The sequence below is a fragment of the Hipposideros armiger genome, unplaced genomic scaffold (assembly GCF_001890085.2).
Source record: "Hipposideros armiger isolate ML-2016 unplaced genomic scaffold, ASM189008v1 scaffold_849, whole genome shotgun sequence".
Taxonomy (NCBI): domain Eukaryota; kingdom Metazoa; phylum Chordata; class Mammalia; order Chiroptera; family Hipposideridae; genus Hipposideros; species Hipposideros armiger.
In genome coordinates, this window is record NW_017732199.1 from 19,952 (window position 1) to 42,007 (window position 22,056).

The 22,056-nt window shown below is 35.4% G+C and overlaps 1 pseudogene; it reads left to right on the forward strand.

The window, feature by feature from the left end:
- Positions 1–1,604: 1,604 nt before the first annotated feature.
- LOC109374637 (60S ribosomal protein L10a pseudogene) lies at positions 1,605–20,751 on the forward strand (annotated as a pseudogene).
- The last annotated feature ends 1,305 nt before the right edge of the window (positions 20,752–22,056 follow it).

The following is a 22,056-nucleotide window of genomic DNA, read 5'->3' on the forward strand; positions in this document are numbered from 1 at the left end:
TGTATTTATTCACTTAAGAAATGACATTCTTAAATCTTGGATTTGAGTATTGCTTATGATATAGGTGGTCCATCAGTGATGGAAAAAAAATAAAATGGTAGCACACTTGAAAATTCAATAGTCTCTGAAATGCCAATAAGGAATATTAATGTTTGGAACATGAAATTAAATTAAATTACAGTGTGTGTGTGTGTGTGTGTGTGTGTGTTATTATGATCTCTCATTTCCAAGTCTTTCAAAACATTGCCCACATACCAGGAATCTTTGCTCTGTGCTTATCTTTCTGCAACCTCCATGTTTGCTGCTTAAGTACCCCTTCTACTTAATCCTCAATTTACATGTGATCTGCTCAGTGAGCTCCCTCAGACTGTCAAGGTTAAGTTACTGACCTTATAAACTTCAGGAGAGGATATGAAGACATCCTTTGCCTGCCACTGAATTAGGCTTTCGACAACTGATTGCTGATCATAGACTGCTAATATGTATGTTTTAGACTGGCTTTTTAGAAGCAAACTCTCAGCTATTCACATAATATGCACTGACATACAGGGTCCATGTATTTACTGAATACCTACTGGCAAGCTACTGTTAATCTAGAGATACAACAGTGAGCAAAATAGCATCTCTGCCCTCATGTAGCTCACAGAGGTGAATGTGGACTACTCTTTGGTAAAATATTCAGTTATTCAGTTCTGTAACCTTGTCGTATAATATGCACTTTTGAAACTTTCACCATTTCCTGGAAATCATTTGAGGAAAGTATATGTCTTGTTACAGAGTTGTTTTCTCATTTTTATTTATTTATTTGTGTATTTATATTTTACATTTACTCCACTGCTGAGTGGGCAAAAGGACCTTGAGGTCAGTAAAGAAACAAGATAGTAAAGTCAGCTAAAATAAATAACCACTATTTCCTGAGCTGTCAATACTCGTACCCAGGTGTTATTAGGAATCAGCTCTGTAGCTGAGCCATCAATTCAACACAAAAACAGACCCATCCTTGCAAAGCTATGTTTCCTCTCAAGTGACGATTAATTCCCAATATATGTTTAAGCTTTGTACACTGGATACTAAATGAAACATGTACTCAAAGTTAAGTACACAGGAAAATGATCTCAAAATCACTTTCTTTGAATTGTTTACAAACAATTCTGCTATAAAGTAGCTGTTTATTTTTGCACATATTGGAAGCAAAAGAGTTCCAGTTTCTAGAACTGTATTGCATAATATTAGCATTTAAGTTTTTAATTTAAATTTTTTTTCTATTTAATTTTGGTACAGAGATGTTTATCTGACATTTCTCTTTCATGGATTTCTATTCCTTCACTTTTGTGATAGCTTACTTGTGAAACAGCAATATTTTTCCCAAAGCATTTGCAATTTGGTTTTGCAGTCCTTCCTTCAGTAAGTGGGGTCTGCTTCCTCACTTCCTGAATCCTGGTTGGCTTTGTGAGTCACTTTAACCAATAGAATACAGCAATAATGGCATTGTGCATCTGAATCTGGACTTCATTAGGTCTCCCCCTCTTCTACTTTCCACTTTCATTGCTTATACCCCAGGGTAGCTTTCCTTGAAAAAGTACACAGAGGAGAGAAAAACCACCATGGTTGAGACCAAGCCAGATAATCAGCCTCTAGCCAATTCAGCAGCTGACAATGTTCATGTTAGTAAGCATAGCAGAGGTCAGCACACCTGGTTGGTGTGCAAAACAAACTGGTGTCTTAAGCCACTAATTTGGGGGATGACTTGTGCAGAAATAGTTAATCATACAACCTCAGAACATTGACCACTGGTGAAATTTTAGATTTTATGCTGATGACAACAAAAAATTGTTTCATCCCTCTTTTTGCAAATAAAAATTTCAATATTTTCCATAGAAATGTTCTATTTTTTTCTGTTTTGAGGGGTTTTGATCATGTAATAGTTTCAATATCTGTAAAATAGAACAGGATAAAAATGACCCAAGTTTTTAGTATATTTGTTCTGTATATTTTTTCTTAGTTTACTCCTTCTAAGGGAAATAATTTATGATTTAGTTGAATGTCTGATTTTTCAGTATGTGCATATGTCAAAACCTAACTTAACTGACTACATTCCAAGACTTATATTCCAACTGCATTGATCATTTAAAATTTCTTTGTAAAATGTTTATCAACTCTTTGGTATATTGATTTCTGTACTAATACAGCATACTGAAAACAATTTCCTCATTTTTATCAGTATAAATATTTTTTTTTACATTTGTTAAAATATTACTTGAAAATTTAAGTCATTCATTTTTCTAATTGTTAAAAACTTGAATCCCTAGGGAAATGCAATTAAGCACTAAATTTAGAAGATTAAATTTAGTAAGTTCTCTGTCTATAGTAGGATAATTTTGAAGTGAACGGAAGAGTCAACATATACCTAACCCTGGGATATTTCACCATGATGATGTATACAACTCAGACAACCTCAGCTGTGTGGTTTAATGTGCCCCATAACTTCTATCACTATGCTGAGCTAACGATTTCAAAATTAATTTAATCAGCCCAGATCATTACTATTCTGGGATCCCTATCTACATACCTCACTGCATACCAAGGATCTTGGCTTGTTTATTTTAAAGGCTACTCATATTCAAAAAGAAGAAAAGCAAATTCAGCATTTGTTTCCTAGAAAATTCCTTCTCTTTCATCATCTCCCCAGTGAATGACCCTTTGCAGGATACCCAGGCACAGTGATACTCATCATTTTCCCACCATTCCTTACTCTCCAAGTCAATATCACCACAGCCACTTCCACATCATAGCACATTATCATTCAGGTGAATGGAGCACTGTGTTTGTTAGGGAATCCAGAGGTCAAGAGGACAGAGACCTTTTGCCTGTGAACAAAAGAACCATATCTCCTATCCAGGACAAAGGCAAGAACATATGCAATTGAAAGCACTTATTCAAGTGAGGTATCAGGTCTTTTAAAGAAAGAGCATAGAATTTCTGCTAAACTGGATGAGAAACTAGGTCCTGAGGAAGAATAAAACAAATGAACTAAACTACCTGGTGCAAAGTTTAAGCATAGCTTACTATCGAGTTGTCGGAAAAGTCATGACGCACGTTTGCAACAGATGGCACTACTTCATTTTTGGAAGTACTAGAGTCATTCACATCTATGTTATTGCTATGTCATTTGACAGCTGACAGTTCTAGCTTCATTCTAATAAACAAGACAAAAAAATTGAGGGATTTCGTTGAGTTTTGGAGATTTTACAAGTTGAACATGAAAGACCAAACTGTGCATGTTTGCCATTTTTTACTTTTTTACTTCCATAAAGGGAAGAACTCTCATCAAGCTTGTGAAAAGTTGCATACAGTTTACACTGACAATGCTCTACAAGAATGTCAGTGCCAACGATGGCTCACAAAATTCCATGCTGGTGATTTTTATCTCAACGACTCCTCAGTCTGGGAGGCCCACCGAGGTTGAGGACGACAAAATAAAGGCATCGATCGAGTCAAACCATGTTACATGACATGAGAGATTGCAGAAACATTCAATATCCATCATTCAAGCATCCATGACCACCTGAAGAAGGTGGGATATGTAAGCAAATTCGATATTTGGGTTCTGCATGAACTTGAAGCAGTTCATTTGACAGCGCTAAACATCTGCAATATGCCATTAAACGTGAGGAAAACAATCCATTTTTGAAGCGACTGATAACTGGAGATGAGAAGTGGATTGTTTACAACAATGTGGTGCACAAACGGTCTTGGTCCCGATGTGATGATTCGCCTCAAACGACATCGAAAGCAGACATTCAGAGGAAGGTTATGTTCTCAGTGTGGTGGGATTTTAAAGGTGTCGTGTTTTTCAAGCTCCTACCAAGGAACCAAACAATCAATTCGAATATGTACTGTTGGCAATTGGACAGTTTGAACAAATCCATCATCCAGAAATGTCCAGAGCTTGTTAATTGTAAAGGAGTTGTGTTCCATCGCAACAACGCGAGATCACACGCAAGTTTGATCAGCCCTCAAAAATTATTGGAGCTTGAATGGGATGTGTTGCCACACCCTCCATACTCACCTGACCTTGCGCCATCAGACTTCTGTTTGTCTCTCTTTCAAAACGCCTTGCGTGGTATAACGTTCAATTCAGATGAGGCTGTAAATCAGCACCTTGTTCAGTTTTTCACAAATAAAGACAGGTCCTGCTATGAACAAGGAATTATGAAGCCCCCTGAAAGATGGCAAAATGTTATCGAACAAATCAATATATCACTGATTGATCTTTGTTCTTTATATAAATAAATGACCTTTGAAAAACAGAGACAAAATACGTTATGACTTTTCCGACAACCCAACAACCCAGGATTGTTGTGCATTCTGAAAGATGAAAACAAGGCTTACAGGGATATGGTGAAACAATACACAAAGCAATGGACTCAATGAAAACTCCTGGAGGAGATATATGTGGTCAGTTCCATCACTCTTTCCTAGTGAATACTCTACTATTAATAATATACTCTGGACACTTCATAATCTATATTGAAACAACACAGTTTAGCCACAGGACATATCAAATGTCATGTTCAAACTTATTTATATGATTTAGTCTTTCATTATTTACATGATAGGGTAGATTGCTAAAAAACCTGGATCTGGTTGTTTCTTTCAGGGTTGGCATATTTACATAATGCCTCATACAAAGCTCCAGGCACATAACCAGCCCTCAGTAAACATGTACTGAATGACTAAAGAACAAATGAGTCCATTAATTAGCCAGGCATTTATGCAAACTGCATCACTTTGTTATTTCATATTAGAATGTGAGAATTATGATCAGTACTCTATTGGCTCGATCTCCTTTGTGATAGAATTTGCCACTTGTGTACAATTGATCCAATAATATTGACTTAGTTTCATTTTTAAAAGCTCAGCGCACCTACATCAAGCCAAAAACCACATTACATACTGAGAATGCAAAGTTAGGTAAGCTCCTATCTGATCTTGAAAGATTTTGAAATCTAGACATGGAGACAAATATCTGAATTAGGAATGACACTGGTGTGGTCAGTGTCATAACAGTATAAGCAGAGAGTAAAAGGGGAACAGTTAAACAGCAGCTAATGAACTCTTGAGTTCTTCAACAACAACAACAAAATGAAAAATTTCGCTGAGTTGGATCTTTTAGGATGAGTGAAAGGAAATGCAAAGACAAGTGAAGATAAAAAGACAAGGCAGAGAGATAGCAAACCCCTTAGCTCTATCTGTTAGAATTTCAGCAAAACTGAAATGAGCGAGCCTTGAGCACTTGAAAGACAGAAGAAATTACCACTGAAGTGAAGACGGTGATCCTGGAGTATTTTAGGCACTAACTTGTCTAATGAGTTTTAACTTTATCCTGAAAGCCCTATGGACAGCAATCACATTGTTTGAAAAGAAAATATCATTTTAAGCTTTATAAGGAAGATGAATTACTTAGAATATTTGTTTCATGCAGCAATGAAGATACTAAAATAGTACCAATGAAATATCAGTGGAAGTATGAATAATGTTATTAGAATTCCACTTAGTTTTGTAATTTCATCATTCCATTGAAATCTTCCTAATCAGGGATGTAACTTCCTATACAATACTGAAAGCATAGTACACTCAGGAAATTGAGGAGCAGCAAGGTATTATTAAACTCAACTTTGAATGAGAAATTTTTATTTTTCCTGGTGTTACAAGTCAGTAATGTGTCACTAAGATAAAAAAGGAAGAAGTTCAGTTAGTAAGAAATCTCTGATAATTCGAGGAGTTCAATCCGCTTATATTCATTTTCCAGTTTCTTGCTTCAAAGAATATGTTACTTTCTAAGCCTGTTTAAAGCATTAATATGCTTAAAACTTGTTCATAATAGAATATGTAGATGGCCTCTGAAGCAATCTACCACATTCAAACTTAATACTCATATTAATTTTCTCAAGACTCTTGAACACTTTATAGTGCTAATTACATCTATTAATGTGTCATTTACTTTGAAATGATATGTTTTCTGCTAAAATAGAAATCCTTAATTTTGCTTAGCAGAGTTCTACTTCAGTAAGCCTTTCTGATCTAATGACTGATTTCTCCGGGAAATAATAGGTTTACTTGTACAATGAATAGTAACACATATGTTTAATGCAGATAACTGGCTGCTTATCAAATTGGTTCTAATTAGACATTTTTGCATTATGGGATTAATCTGAGCGTTGTTGGGACAGGGCAGATAAAACACATGAATTTTCCAAGTGAGAATACATTTGTAAAGATGGCATTCTCCATTTTATCCTAGTTGTGCCCCACCTGTCAAATGATAATGACTACAGTATACATCTGGGCCTTGATAGTACCGGCCTGGCAAACAGATATGGGGAGATTTGGATGGAATATAATGGATATGATAGAATTTGAGAGCAAGATGTTTAAAATAGTGGCATTCTATTTCCCCATAATGCTCCTTCTATATAGATAGGTGAAGAGATGGGAAATGTCTCAAGTACAGCAGTCCCCCCTTATTCACGTTTTGCTTTTTGTGGTTTCAGTTACCTGTAGTCAAATGTGGTCTGAAAACAGGATATGGAAAATTCTAGAAATAAACAATTTATAAGTTATAAATTGTGCACCATTCTGAGTAGTGTGATAAAATCTCATGCTGTTCCACTCTGTCCCACCTGTGACGTGAATCATCCCATTGTCCAGTGTATCCACGGTATCTATATATACTACCCTCCCTTTAGTCACTTAGTGGCTATCTTTGGTTATCAAATCAATTGTCATAGGATCACAGTGCATGTGTTCAAGTAGTTTGTATTTTATATAGTAATGTCCCCAAAATGAAAGAGTAAGGATGCTGGCAATTGGGATACACCAAAGAGAAGTCACAAAGTGTATGTATGTACCTATGTATGTATATATGTATGTATGTATAGGAAAAGACATAGTTTATCTAGGGTTCAATATTATCCTCAATTTCAGGGATCTACTGTGGTCTTAGTGCAGATGCCTCTTGGATAATGGGCATATGCTATAATGGGTTCCAGTGTTAAACTACTTATATTGGTACAAAATGATGTGTCTTCCAGCTTGCTATTGAAACTAGCGTAAAGAGGGCTCATTCATCTCTATGAGTCCATCATTTTTTTCTCATTCACTCATTTTTTTCCTTTGTGTATTTGGAGGATAAACATCAGGACGCTGGATTAACGGTTACTAGCATGGATATGGGCTACATTAGTTTCCCAAAATGTATGCTTTATCTTAAAGCAATTCTATGAATTTATATATGTAAAAGTTTTCCTTATATCATATCACAGTAAAATATATTTCCATTTTAGCTGAAGAACTATGCCCTGCACATTTGTTTTTACTTAAATAGTATGCCTAGGTGCCTAACTTTCCTTTGTGTAAAGCTCTATTTGTCCTCATCTTCTTGCATAAAAACCACATACTCTTCTCCAGTATGACTTTTGCCAAAATCTCCTTTGAGACACTGCATAGCTATTTGGCAGAGCCTGACATCACACTTAGGAGAACTTGAAAAGAGACCCCAACTTTTGATTGTGGGGCTTTAAAGCTGCATAATCAGGGAAAACTGAACCTACCTCTGGTTATCAGGGTTAATAATATGTACAACCTCGGCTCTCTCCCCATTCTGCCAACCCAGTATGAGTCCCAGCTGTGGTATAATCCAGGGGCTGGGGTGCACTATCTGTGGTTGTAACTGTTTGATGGGGCATTATATACTATGTCTCTGTTTATGGTTGGGGAAAAAGTCTGACCCTCACCCCTACCCTCATGATGGGCTGAACTAGGAAAGGGCTGTAGGCCAAGCTTTGTAGTCACCCAGAGTTGATCGTTTTAACACCATGCTGCTGTACTTGTTTCTATGTACCTATGCAGGAGGCTAATTCTATTTCTAGGATCCCAGCTAACAAGGAATCGATCTTAGAGAAATGTTTCCTTACCACTGAATAAGATACTATCTATCTATATGAATTGTAAAATATCACATATTATTTATATTACACATGCAGTGAAATTATTTTAAAAGTGAGAAAGAAAACAAATTGTTTTATCTCAACTGTCCATTCTATCATAAGCGTTCATCAAATAGTCTATTCATTTTGCACATCCCTTTCTGTCAAATATCAAGCTCCCATGTATGCACTGATGTGTTTCATTGTTTTCCATCATATTCCATTGGTTCACTGGCCTAACCATGTGTCAAGGCCACAGGCGACAGTGTAGGTTATTTAATTATCCATATTGCATGAAAGACTATTAAACATAACATTGTTCAAGAATTTCTTAACTGATGTGTTCTGCATACATGCAGTATACAAGCAAAATATCAAAAAGTTCAAATTTACTAAAGAAAACATGACACTGATGAGCAGTACAAAATATTTAATGTCCTAGTTCAAATATACAACACATTATTCCCTAAAATAACAGTGTCTACTCCTTTTCCCCTACTAAATTTTAGGTTGTAACTCATTGCCCACAAAAAAAAGTTTATGAATCATTAATGTTCTTGTTAAAAAAGTATCATAAAATGCTTTAGGTAATTGTGTTTATATATGAATTATTTTAATCAAACAAGTCTGGAAAGCTCACAACTACAAATACAAATGAGCTAAAGCAGAGCATTTGCTTCTTTAGGAGAAATACATTTCCTTTATTCTATTTGACAAAACTTAAAGTTCCAGAAATGGGATAAAATATAGTAAAAGTATGTTAAGAGGAAGCCTGGATGAGAGAGAGTATCAGTTGGAAATCCAAGCACGTGACTACCATATATGTGACAATTTCAATAGGATAGTTATTCTTAATAGTCAAAAATTAAATATTATGATACCTATTATACATTCTTGAAATTTAATTATTCATAAGCAATTTGATTACTCAGAGTTCTTCAACCAAGTCACTTAATCATAAGATGGTTAAACTTGTCAGAATAGGATATTAGATAAAGGCAAAATAATTATATGCACTCCTCTAATATAATACTTTATTATGCAATATCAGAAGCTAGCTTCAACTGGGATCATAAGGAATATCTATCTAGTGCCTCAATTAAATAATTCTCATTAACCATTACAACTTAATGCCCAGATTATAGCAGTAATTATCTAACTGGTGTCCAAGTCTTCTCTTTATACTCCTCCAATGTATTCCCCAAATGGCTTCACAGACATATTTCTAAACTAAAAATTGAATGATGTCACCACCATTTATGAAATCCTTCATTTCTTCCCATCACCAAAACAATGAAGTCCCAACACTTCAGTTAGAATACCTTACTATGGTCTCTACCTACCTCCTAAAATTATCCATAGTCATTCCTAATACACACACACATACATACACACACACACACACACACACACACACACACACACACACACCCTGCTCCCCTGAGAAGCATCCTATTATCAAGCAATATGGAAGCATGATGCACTAGGAACATGGCATTTAAAACAGAATATGGCTTTGTACAAGCTAATGTCTGATGGAGAGATTCATAAACGAAGATATTTGTTTCCACATGTAGTTAACATTTTATTTTCATTGCTACATTGCATTACAGGCTCAGATGTCTTTGCAATTACTGGAGGGCTAGTTCTCTTTAAAGCAGAAAAAAAATCGATACATGTAGTCCTATTGCCTATTATATATTTCCTTTATGTATATTTATGAATTTTACATTTTAATGGAGGAGGCTAACGAAAAGGAAACTAAAGAAGGAAACTATATAGCATAATGATACATACTAAAAAGAAAAAGAGAGAAGAGACAGGAAGTGTTGCTGTGAGCTGCAATTTTTAATAGATTGACCAGAGAAAGCCTCACTGATAAGACTTAAAAATCTAAGGTCAAGGATTAACCCATGTGGTTACTTTGGGGAAGAGCCTTCGTGTCAGAGAGAACAAGTGCAAAGGCAAAGATTACAGTGAGAACTGCCTGGCACCTTTGAGGGTAGAGCAATTAAAACAAGGTAAGCAAAGGAGAGAATGTAATAGCATCACTATTGTTGTGATAACCTCCTTCATTATTTTCACCACCAAGCTTTTATTTAACATTTATCCCTGGTTCAATACCTGTCTTAGGCAATCCTTCCAACTGGAAGCTTTCTCTGATACTTACAAAAGTGTGGTAGAAGTGATGCTTCTTTGAGTTGTAACTGCATGTTATATACACACATCAAAACTGTTAAATCTCATTGTACTTTACATGTTTCATTGCACCTGTTTGTTGACTGATCCATCTCCTGCACAGGTAGGCATTGACTATTTGTGTGACTCAATAGTCTAAAAGGTAGTGAGGATGGCAATTAAAAATTAGACTCCTGGGGCTCTAATCTCAGGTTTTCCATGTGCTAGCTCTGGTTGAAGGAATTAATTAACCTTGCTTTTTCAGATTCCTCACCTCTAAATTGGAAATAATTATAATAATATAGTAATTGATGTGGGCCAGGCATTGCTCTGGGAGCCTCATACTCATTGATCAATGCATTTTTTCACATGACTATCTAGAAAACTTGCAGGGTTCTGGTAAAGGTACTGATTAAGTTAGTTAAATTATGTAAATCACTTTCAGTTTCTGGCATACAGTTAGTGCTTATCCAACTGTGTATACATTCAAATGAAAGTGTACGTGAAAAAGTTATAGATTTCCTAAAATGCTTTTACATTCAAAGATATTATTTTAATCAATTTTAAGATCAACATCATTTATGTCCATGCTCTATCACATAATACAGAGGGTGCCAAAAAAATGTATATGCATTTTAAGACAGGAAAAATCTGTGTTAAAATTGTAATATTCAATATATACTGATAAAAAAAGATAAATACAAGTCATGTGTATACATTTTTTTGGCACCCCCAGTATAGTCTTCTATGAAATAAGATTGTGGTTCATACAATATTTATTAAAACAGTGTTCTACATTTGTCCCAGGGACTTACCCCAAGCCTCAAACATTAATCCTGGCCCTTTCTTGATGTGATCATAAATGATAAACAGAAGGTTTTTGTTTTGTTTTTCAAAAAATAACAAACACTCATACCCCTTATTCAAATGGTCCTTATATAGTACCCTGATGATATCAAAATATTGCAATTGTCCCGTCATACCCTAAAGAATAACAACTACATATTTGCACACCCAGGTAATGAAAATTATTTTTTCTCCAGGACAAAAGTAACTTTAAGGTTCCATAAATTTAACACTCACTCCAATCTCAGAGATATAAATAAATGGCACTTTTTTAGCCAGTCATATAGTAGTTATTTCATATCTTCTGAATTTAGCAGTGTTTCCGGAAAACTTCAGAAAAACAGTGAAATTGTAGAACGAACAAATTAATTAGAAAATAAGTAATTATTAATGGCATTTTAGATCAGTTACAAATTTTGATCAAAAGAGTACATCTTTTTTTGTACAAGGAAGTAGCATAAGGTCATTTTCCTAAGGAGGTTAGAAAACCCACACGTAGCCATGTACTCTCTAGAGTACCATCAAGTAACTAAAAGTGTCATCCATTGAGTAGTATTGGTCTAAGAATTGTTTGTCACCCTTGGGAAGATATAAGGAGTTTGCTCCAGTATGTAAATCAATGCACTGCTTCCTTTATCAAGAAAGTCTTGCTATTGAATGTAAAGGAAGCTTAACTAAAGTGTGCTTCATAAAGTAATTTGGTTTACAATCTGGAGAAAGCTGTTTATCTCCTCCAGTACAAGTAATAAACACTTTGATACCATCACTTTGACTAGGTCTGGTATAGAGAACATTTAAAACGCAAATAAATTATAATTTTCTAAACTTGGATAGTGCAAGGATATGGAATTCTTTAAATGGCAAGCAGTGATGAATGTCATTCATGTTCTCTGAACAGTGTAACCACATTAAGTGTTCTTAAATAGATAAACTTACAGGATCCATGGAGACGCAGAAGAGGGAAATAGCCACCTAGTGAAAACTGAAACTAAGGAGCGTAGGAATAAGGATGCTGAAAGTTGGAGTGAAGATGAAAGGAAGAATTTGATAAACATTACAAGTAAATAAACATATAGTTTTTGTAGCAGTTAGTTGGTGAGTTTTTTTTTGTTTTTTTGTTTTTTAATCACCAGGGTAAGTTTTATTCAAATTTGCTAATAAGACACATCATTATTAAATACAGGTAAAATGCATAAATATACATAAAAGAAATATATAATAGGACTACATACACCAATTTTTTCTGCTTTCAAGAGAACTAGCCCTCCAGTAATTGCAAAGATATCTGAGACTAAATGTAATGCAGCAAAGAAAATGAAATGTTAACTACATTTGGAAACAAATATCTTCATTCATGAATCTCTCCATCAGACATTAGCTTGAACAAAGCCATATGACACACATTCCATACATGTAACTAAACATCTACTTAAATAGTTACAACTAACATAAGTCTAATTAAATCTAGCTCTGTTATCCTCTAAAATATTTTAAGAGTTATTAAGATGAACCATAGAAGAAAGGGGCATAAGAAGTGATTGTTCTTTTCATGGCTGTGCATCATGCTAAAAGGAATAATAAATGTATCTTTTAAAAAATGTAAATATTAATATATAAAAAAGAAAAACAGTTTTTTTGTATATAGACTACATTTGCCAAGTGAAAGAGACACTGAATTTTTCATTCAACATTAAGGGAAGGTCAACATAACCTTGGGAAATGAAATTAGAAAAGTACTTTTAAATTTGAGTGAAATACTACAGCAATTGCAAACAGAATGATGATAAATGATGTCTCTTAAATCTAAGCGCTGAAATTATAAGATTCTCAGAATAGTCTTTGAAATGATAGATTTAATGTTCTGCTACATAGGAGACAAAATAAAACCACTCGGCTAGCAAAACTTTTCCATATTGAATTTTCTTTTCCCTTTTCAAAAAGGATTGACAATAAGAACAACGATCCCTGAGGACAGTTTGGAAACATCATAATATCGGAAATACGTTTTGAATTTCAAAGAAGAAATGATGGAAAAGAAAATGTGTGTAGACTATTTAATACAATGACAAGGTTTGTGCCCCACTGGAACATTCATCAAAAATAACAGTTTTATCCTACATCCATTGGGGTTTAACAATAGAAATCTGCCTTTAAAAATGGAAAAACTAGACTAAAGGTGAAAAAAGATCCACTTCCTTGGAGGATTTGGCTTCCTTAGACACTGGCAATAAGACAACAAAGTTGTGATTCAAAGATGTAGGATCAGGAATATTTATTCCAATAATTGAAAGACAGTAACAACGGTTAAATAATGATGCTTATGCATAGAAGATTTTATTTAAACACTATTAAAAAGAACCTGGACATTTGCCAAAAACACAGATATTGCATGTTAAGTTTTGCCCCAAATTTCATTGTTGTCAAATTGTTAAATAAATATAGATATACACATATACATATATGACACTGACATAAGGCATATGAATGCAACACTCCCCAGGCTTCAGAACACTGCATTTGGAGAAAAAGAACATGTTCAATTAAGGTAAGAGTCACAAAGAGAACCTGATCTAACAGTCACACAATCCACAGTACTATGGGCATCGAAGAATTCTGAGTTCATACACAAAAGTTGTTATCAAAGAAGAATGGAAAGTGTCTAATTAAACATTACATTAAAAATGTCAAAAGCTTCTGCAAAGGAAAGGAAATTATCAATAAAACCAAAAGACAACCTACTTAATGAGAAAATATACTTGCAAATGATATATATGATAAGGAGTTGATATGCAAAATATGTTAAGAATGCATACAATTCAGTAACAAAAAAATAAAAAACCAGATAAAAAAATGAGCAGGGAGCATGATAAGACGTTTCTCCAAAGAAGGCCTACAGATGGCCAATAGACATATGAAAAAGTGCTCAACATCACTAGTCATCTGGGAAATGCAAATCAAAACCACAAGATAGAATCTCACATCAGTTGCAATAACATGTGTTGGTAAGGATGTGGAGAAACAGGAACCCTTGTGCTTTGTTGGTAGGACTGCAAATTGGTGCAGCCACTATGGAAAACAGTAGGGAGATTCCTCAAAAATCTAAAACTAGATCTGCCATACCACCCAGCAATTCCATTTCTGGGTATTTATCCAAAGAAAACAAACACTAATTTGAAAAGATATATGCACCCCTATGTTCACTGCAGCATTATTTACAATAGCCAAGATAAGGAAGCAATCTATTAGGTGTCCATTGATGAATGGATAAAGAAGATGTGGTGTGTGTGTATATATAACGTATTATTACTCAGTAATAAAAAAGAATGAAATGCTGCCATTTGTGATAAAACAGATGGACCTCGAGGGTATTATGCTAAGAGAAATAAGTCAGAGAAAGATAAATATGCATGATTTCACTTACATGTGGAATTTTTAAAAAATCAAAACAAATGCACAAACAAAACAAAACAAAAACAGACTCATAGGAACAAAGAACAAACTGACGGTTGCCAGAGCAGAAGGGTGTGGAGGGATGGGTACAGAAGTTAAAGGAGAATACAGTCAATAATATTGTGATACCTTTGCATGGTGACAGATGGTTTCTAGAGTTAGTGAGCACATTGTAAGGTATATAAACGTCAAATTACTATGTTGTACACCTGAAATTAATATAATATTGTATACCAACTCTATTTTAATAAGAAAAAAGATAAAATTACCCAGAAGGCCCCAAAGGATCAAAATAATAAAATAAAACAATGGGATCTTAATTGAGGGAGATTTTGGTATATTCCTGCTTCAAAAAAGATTAAAAAGTTTGCCCTATTATAGTTCATTAAGTTTATTAATATTTAGGCCATTATGAAAAGTCTTAAGAAAATTAGATTTTTGTCTAATTGCTGGAAAACTTTAATCATATTTTTTAAATGATTTGATTTGGCTATTTAGGATTTAGGTTTACATTAATATCAAACCCCAGAAGTGTCCAAATATTTTAATATATAGAAAGTTGTAGAAAGTTGTGTAGCCAGCTAAATGTTAGGAAATCTTCCAATTTTTTTTTTTTAAACAGGTGCTGGTTTTGAGTACAAAGAGATCCCCATTGAAAGAGATTCACTTTTCCTTCAAATATCAATTCTCTAACATTTGTTATAGCATTAATTTACAGAGATGAATGAAAACCTCAGCATAACAATTCGAGAATCAGATAATATCTCACCAAATATCAGGTGAGTAAAATTAATGGAAACCTCGAAAATAATGCTGACTCACTCCTTCAATGATGGTATTAGAAGTTATATATAACATAATTTGTAAAGGGTGCTGTCACTCATTCATGCCTTTACATCCATCAAGATTTTACGCCATCATTTTGTTGCTGAGCAGGGTAGCAGTTCAGTTTCATAAGTATCTTTTTTGAGTAGAGATCTTTTTAAGCGCTGTGCTCGCAACCTTCTTTGACTTCACTATGTAGCCCTTTTAGTGGTAATTTATATATTGTAATCAAAAGGCTAAAATTAAATTTAATTGAACAAATCTTTATTAACTCCTTGATATTAACATCAAATTTCTAGATGCATTATTCAGGGAACACACAGCCTAAAGAAAGTAGACATATTTTTTAAATGATCGGTACAACGCATTTCGATAAACAGTAGTAATTTCCTAGAATATTACACACTATTGTTTGTCAGTGAAGTATAATTGAACTTGTTCCTTCCCTGTTCCTCTTAATGACTTCCTTTACAATACTCAAAAGTATAATGAATATTTCTGAAGTTGCATCTTTCCAAGCTGATTATATCTTACTAATCATTATATTTTACAAGACTAGGCATGACTCATTTGCTATAATTTCTCTCTTCTTTGTTCCTTGTCATTTTTTAAGTTTTTTGGAGTTATATTCTTGAACTTTCTCTCCTCAATGTCTTATCTATAGTTTCTCAAAAGATTTTTATTTCTTTTTCTTTCTTATACATTTTAGACATTTATATATTTCTCAATAATTTAACATGTTATTTCAATTAGCATATAACATTTTCAAAGAATTTCTCAAAAAATAAATAAAGCTTGGGAGCAATCATTATAAACAATTACTATCTTCTTGTATCTACCGTTCTCACCACAGGATGATTAACAGGTGTAGTTTCCCAATATGTCCTGCATGTCTATATGTTTTTACTTATTTGGAGTATTTACATTAAAATCATACCTGATTATATGTGGTACAGAACATCGCATATCACTGTATAGATGTAAAGAGAGTACAGGAGGTTGCAGAATCAGAAATATATAAATAGCCAAATTTGAGAGAACATAGAATAAAATTAGAGCACATAGACTAATATGACCTGAATTTACACATTGTAGAAAAGGAGAATTATACACATAAATAACATTTTCTATGTTCTATGCACCATTGAAATGTTTTACTTATATTAATTTATTTAATTATTGTAACAAACTATACAGGGAAAATGAAATCATCATCCTTATTTTGGAAATAAAGAAACTGAGGCCCAGGACTGTAGAATGCTTTGCCCTAATTCTCACAGATAGGTATGCGTCATGAGTTGTGCCCTGATACACACAGCCAGCCTCCAGGTCTTGAGCTCTCCAAATCCCAGCAATATTGCCTTTCAGAGAAAGGATGCAGGAAAAAGGGAGGCTTTGGAACGCCAAGTTAACGAATAAGAAACTACAGCCACATTAGCAAACGTTTCTAAACAAGACTATAACCTCATGATTTATTTGTACAAAAATAACTCCATTGGACAGGATTTGGACGAGAATAAGTAACACTGGGTTTAGAGAGTTCCAGATAATGATTAAACTGCTGAAGACATGATACAGGTAGAAGCCATTTAGCATCAGCTAATGGGATGCTGGCTTAGCTGGGGCAATGTCAGAGGGAATACTTTTAAAGAAAGTAGTGTGTGTGTGTGTGTGTGTGTGTGTGTGTGTGTGTGTGTGTGTGTGTAAACTTTTGAAATAATCTCACTTTCTCCAAGGGATACAGGAACAAGTACATTATTTTTGTGTGTTTTCCCCAAGGAGGCCATATGCAAAGCAACTTTAGACAGCTAATTAAAAATTATAATGAGGTAGATATAGTATACATGTATACAATTTTCAGTAAGAAAGAAGATATTTTTCTCTTTTAATTACAAGTCATAAATGCTGGCGGGGGCAAGAATTGAAGGTCACAGGATAGATTTATTTATAGTGCTCTCTTCAAGAAGGGAGTAGTATGAACAAAGTTCCAGAGTAAGAAGAGCTCTGAATGTTGCCTTTAAAGAAGCAAAGTGTGTCTGAAATAGTTTGTCCTTTTGGATTGGAACATACCGATTTTCACAATGAATTGTTATGTCAGCACTGCATCTACCCCTACGGAAAAGCATGATAGCTCTGCATTATGCTTTGAGGAAAGAGCCTTACTAAGCTCTGATATTAGCTTTCAAACCAGCTATTTCTAGTAACAGGTCAGATTTTCCCACTAGCTATTCTGCCAGACATGCATAGATTTACACTTTATGCTGAATGGGCTGTATTTTTTGAATGTACCTATTACTTTAATACTTCTTACAACATTTGTGTTCAATATTTAACAAATTAATATATATTTGCTTTGCATTTTTTTGTCCTGATTAGGAGATATAATTAATTTCAAATAGGATCTGACTGTAAAATAACTTAATGTGAAGCAAGTCTTTTAAGACAAGAAATATTATCAAGTATTACCTTTGCACTGAATCTATATATTATTATTGCAACTGTTATTATAGTTCATTTGCATTATGGTTCACATGAACATATCTGTTTTCTTGTACATTTATTTTGACTAAAAAAAAGATCAAGTCACAGAATTTCTACCTTAAGATTTTATTTTGCCTGCTTTGAAATAGAAACCAGACTTTCAGCTGTGTCTTCCCAAGGGTTTAAGAACATGTTATAGTATATGGAAGCAAGGGTACTCAAATCTTTCATTTAAAATATGACCTAGATTAATTTTTTGTCATAACTTGACTCTTCCTTTAAAGAGAACGATTCATATTTGAATCATATTAGCTTTCACTAGCCAGAGCTGAAAATAATTATTAATAGGAAGAGTAAGCACTTGTTGGCTGCCTGGAAGTAACTGAGAAGCTGAAGAAAAAGGAATACTTTCTGAGTATTCATCCTTTCCTACTTTGTGTCTGATTTGATTCTGCAAGACTTTGATAAAGGTATTATATTGCTAGTGTACAAAGGGCTCAATTATTTAGAGGGAAATGGAGAAATGAAAGAATGTACTAAAATATATTTGCTTGTCTCTTTCAAGAATAAAGCCAAAAAGGTACAATAAGGAAATGTTTAAGCAAGTATTAAAATTACTAAACCCCATCTTCCCACCGCTGAGCCTATCTCCCACCTTATACTGTTCTATATATAACTTTCCACACATAAGGATGCTGATATTGGCTGTTATAATCATTAGCCATCAAAGATACTGAGCACCTTATAAGGCTATGATCCTGTGGTACACACTGCAAAAACAAAGTGGTATAAAGTATGAACCCTTCCCCAATAAAAGTAAGTTAGAAGAAACACCCAAGAAATTATTTAAAGTATCATAGGATAAGAATCAAATGAGTGGTATGCCCATAAAATCAATCACACTCACATGGGGAATACAATCATGTGTCAGAATTACCTAAGAAAATGCAAGGTATCTCCTCCTGCTGGAGACTGAGATGAACTAGTTCTCACTCTTACCAGGACCCACACATCCTGCTTTCGCCACCTCTCAGCAAAGAGAACAGGGAAGAACGCAGAATAGTCTGTGATTGCTGAGAATCGGGGACAAATGAAGGAGACTCCAAGGTTTTGCTTCTTAAGGAGAGAAATTTTTAATGATGTAAGGGGATTAAAACTTAAGTGGTGGGCCGGCCAAGTGGCGCGTTGGTTAAGAGCTGGCTTGGGACGCCAGAGGGCCCCGGTTCGGATCCCACATATGAGGGCTAGTGACACTGCCCTCTACAGCTAAGATGCTGAACAACACCTCAACCAGGAGCTGGGCTGCCATGAATCGCTGCAGCCCCTGTGGCAGTGGGTTGCCATGGGCTACCGTATATAGCCAGCAGCCAGCGTGAGCGGCCAGCAGCCACAGTGAGAGGCCGTCCAGAAGGCAGTGGCTGATCTGCCTCGCCCGGGAAGAGCGCAATGATGGTGCCAACTTGGGCCAGTGAAGCAACGTCCTCCACAACTAGACTGAAGAACAAAAGGACAGCAACTTGTCTGTTCCCCTTCCCCCAATTCCCCAGCGCTGTTCCCATCCCCCAATACCCCAATAAAAATCTTAAAAAAAAAACCAAAAAACTTAAGTGGTAAATCTAAAGCTACAGAGATTAGTACAAAGCAGGTTTTTGTGAAGCTTGCTCTTACTAGAACTATCTTTATCAAATGCAGAAAAAATATAGAATGATAGCATGAAAAGGTCAAAGGCAGATTTCTTAAATTTATTCACACCCAGAAATGTTTTTATTTGTTTGTCAACGGGAAGGGCCCACAGGCAGGGTGAGACTAAATATATATGGAAATAAAAAGGGCTAACCGATAGAATATAACCCAAGACAGTCCATGGGGGAGAGGAGCAATGTAGGGAAGGGAACCTTTATTTTACAAAAAAAGAGGATTGTCTCTTCTTTTTATACTTGGAAAGGAATGGAAAGATGAATGAATATGTTTAAATAAAGATGTAAATGAAAAGATATTTAGTGATGAAGAACAGAATTTAGTGTTCGAGTGTGTTTATCTTCTAATGGTATCTTGCCAGGTTTCATTTAGCTTCATCCAGTACTTCCACGCATTGAGAGTAGAGGGACTATGTCAAGAAAACAGATACTATGCAAATAAAGATGACATTTAAACCATTAGGTTCTCTACTGTGTTTCAGGATGCCATTCTGGGTGTAAACTGGTGGAACCTTTCAGGCTTGAAATATGAAATTTTCTTCTGTCTATTGTTTACTGCTTTTAGGATTCTAAACTGTATAGTGTGGTTCTAATAATGCTTTTGGGACAGGAGACACTAAAATTAATAACTCCCTTTGTGCGCTTTTCCTGTTTTTGTGGTGCAAGGCAGCAAAGGCTCCCACGACACCCTCTAAGAGGCGGTGTGGCGAGTCCTGCATGGGAACCAGCACCAGAAGTTTGTGGAGCCCGTGGAGCTGCAGATCAGCTTGAAGAGCTAGGACCCTCAGAAGGACAAATGCTTCTCAGGCACCGTCAGGCTTAATTCCACTCGCTGCCCCAAGTTCTCCGTATGTATTCTGGGGGACCAGCTGACCAGTGACAAGGCCAAGGCTGTGGCTATACCCCATATGGACATTGAGGTGCTGAAGAAACTCAACAAGAATAAGAAGCGGGTCAAGAAGTATGATGCCTTTTCAGCTTCAGCATCTCTGCTCAAGCAGATCCCACGAATCCTGGGCCCAGGCCTGAATAAGCGCTGCAATTCCCCTTCATTGCTGACCCACAATGAGAACATGGTGGCCAAAGTCAATGAAGTCAAATCCACCATCAAGTTCCAGATGAAGGAGGTGCTGTGTCTGGCAGTGGCCGTTGGCCACATGAAGATGACAGATGATGAGCTTGTGTACAACATCCACTTAGCTGTCAATTTCCTGGTGTCACTGCTCAAAAGGAATTGGCAGAATATCCAGGCTTTATACACCAAGACCACCATGGGAAAGCCCTAGCCCCTGTATTAAGGCATAGCTTAGTGCTACAATAAAAAAAAAAATCCTTTTGTGGCTTTTTATGTAAAATTATACTACCAGGAGGAAGAGGTAGCCAACGAAATCCTTTCATGGTTTCTTATGTAAAATTATATTGCCAGGAGGAAGAGGTAGTCAATGAATGACTACATATAATACATATATATATATATCTGAATGATAGAGACCATTCCTTGTGTAAGTTCATATCCTATCATCTAGCACATCATCTAAAAATTCATAGAGGCTTAACTTATGTTAATAAAGTTAACTGTTCAAAGACCACCAAGAACACACCATTAATCTAATTAATTAAAATTAGCTAGCTTAGAATAGCAACAGAGAATGAACCTCAGGAAAACCATGAGGCATGTTAAAAGGGTGTTTGAAAAGGATACTTACAGCATTTGGAGAACCAGATTTAGTCATAGGATTATCTTTGAAGGAACTGATAAGAGTTCCTTAGGGAAAATAGCATGGCTAGAATTCATAGTCAGAGAGCCTAACAGATTGTAGTACATTGAGAAAGCCAGAGAATCACTGGTGGATTGAAAAAAGCTCACATATCTCTTTTCCTCATATGATTTGGTCATATGACTTGATTTGGCCAATGGTACATTAGCAAACATGATGTAATCTGAGGCTTGAAGAGTATCTGTGCCTTGGCGCTTACTCTCTTTTTATTGGAGGACCCATTATTTGGGTAAACAAGTCAGCCAGCTAGATGAAAATCCAGGGGCAGGACCAAGGTCATTCTAGATTAGGCCATCCCAGATGAATGGATCCCCAACGAAGCTGCTGACTGGCTGGACACAAATGAGTTCACTGGACTGAAACTAGAAGCACTACGCCATGAGCCCAGACCAAATAGTTGGCTCTTGAAATTGTGGTTTAAATAAATGTTTGTTTTAAGCTACTAAATTTTGGAGTGGTTTTATGTCTCAAAAACTAACTTAGACTTAAAAGAGAAGCCAATTCGGGCAGTTTGTCCATCTCCACTCAAGTGAGCAATTATTCATTAACTATGTTCAGGATTTATATTAAATCCATGAGTTGAGGGCTCATGGATTTAATATATCCATGAGCTACCTGCCTACAGTGGTTGCCTCAAGGTTTGCTCGACTACCTTGAAAAGACAACCCCTATTGCAAAGGATTAGAAACCTGAAAAGATACCTAAAACCAAACTAACAGTGAGAGCTACTGAAAAGAACAACCCACGCCCCTCACTCCATACCCAGTATTTTGAAAAATGGAGCTAGCACACAAGGAAATGATGAACCTGCCT